Genomic DNA, 1,458 nt, shown 5'->3' with positions numbered 1-1,458 from the left:
GAGCTGGGACCATGTGATTCCTTGGCCCGCACTCTCACCTGCCCTCCAGCATCACAATTCCCCCCCTGCCCACTACTGACCAATCTCACAATTTCTCCCTTCTCTTCTCCCCAGTCTTCAGCCCCAGCAATCCTTGTCCTCTGCTGCCCCCTCCAACACCACCCAGCCCCCACCCATGAGCCCGGACATACCCCTGCCAATCCCATGTCTCTCTCCTCCCTCCAGCTGCCGTATGGCGTGTCTCACTCACCACAATCCTCTTCACCACAGCCGCCTTGCAGCAGCGCGGCTCCAGCGTGTCCTCCCCTCTCTCCTGTGCAGCCAGACATGCGGGGTAGATGGCCTGAAGGAACAGGAGCTGCTGCCCCTCATCCTGGACCCACCGGGAGTGGGGTATAGCGAGAGAGAACCTGTTAGCTAGGGACCTTCCTGCACCACCCAAACCAGCTCCAGGGCTCAGGCCTCAATGGGGGATTGTGGGGACCCGCCTAGTGTCCAAATCCCCCACCACTCCTACACAAGCAGGATCAGGAACTGGGACAGTGCCTGTGGGGGGAGATGACTTCGGCTGTTGTGGGACAAACACCCCCATCTTGGGGGTCCACATCATGGATGTAAAAGGGCCCCATTAGGGGTGGTGGATCATGAGGGACAAGACCCTTGGCAGGGGGTGGGGATGCTGGGAAGGGACAGGGCAATCTTGGTTCCAGCCCAGGTGGGGAACATTTGTACCTTATCTCTGCACTGGAGCTGCTCTCGGATGACCGTGAGAGCAGCTTTATCTTTGGCCATGTCCACCCCTTCCTCCTGCTCTGAATCCAGGGGGGTCCCTGCACCAGGGAGGGAAGGACAGGGGCGTGGTGGGCAGAGCAGGATTCAAGACCCCCCTTCCCACCTCAGGCACCCAGGGCAGATCGGGCCCCAACCCTCCCTCTCAGGGATGCCTTCAGTCCCCAACAGCTTCAGAAGCCCAGAGCAGAGCCCCCCTCCACTGGCCAGGACTCCAGGGGAGGTGCCGATTCCCCCAGCCCCGGAGCAGCAAGGACCAAAGTGGCAGAAGCTCTTCACGCCCCCACCCCCAGGTCCCCGTGCAGAAGGGGCAGCTGTGTGACGGCTGCTGCTATTCCGTGGGGTTCGCGTGGCTCAGGCCAGACACCTGGGCTGGGGACCCCCCCCCCATATCCCTAGGAGAGCGTCTGGGCCCAGGGTGTTCACATCCCGTCCTCACCCCTCCCGGACCCCAGCCCGGCTCCTCACCTGGAACAAAGCAGTGGCCTCCATCGGCCTGGCTGCTGCCAGAGGCCCAGGTGCTGCCGCTGTCCCAGGCTGAGCTGCTGGTGCTGGGACAGGGACCTTCCCCCTCCTGGCCTGCGGGGGCTGGAAGGTCCTCAGAGACCGGGCAGGGCGATGCCTCCTGATGGGAAGGAGGGCTGGGCTCCTGGGGCCGCTGCTGCCCAC

The sequence above is a fragment of the Eretmochelys imbricata genome, chromosome 14, assembly GCF_965152235.1.
Source record: "Eretmochelys imbricata isolate rEreImb1 chromosome 14, rEreImb1.hap1, whole genome shotgun sequence".
In the NCBI taxonomy this organism is placed as follows: Eukaryota; Metazoa; Chordata; order Testudines; family Cheloniidae; genus Eretmochelys; species Eretmochelys imbricata.
Note: the sequence above shows the minus strand (reverse complement) of the source record.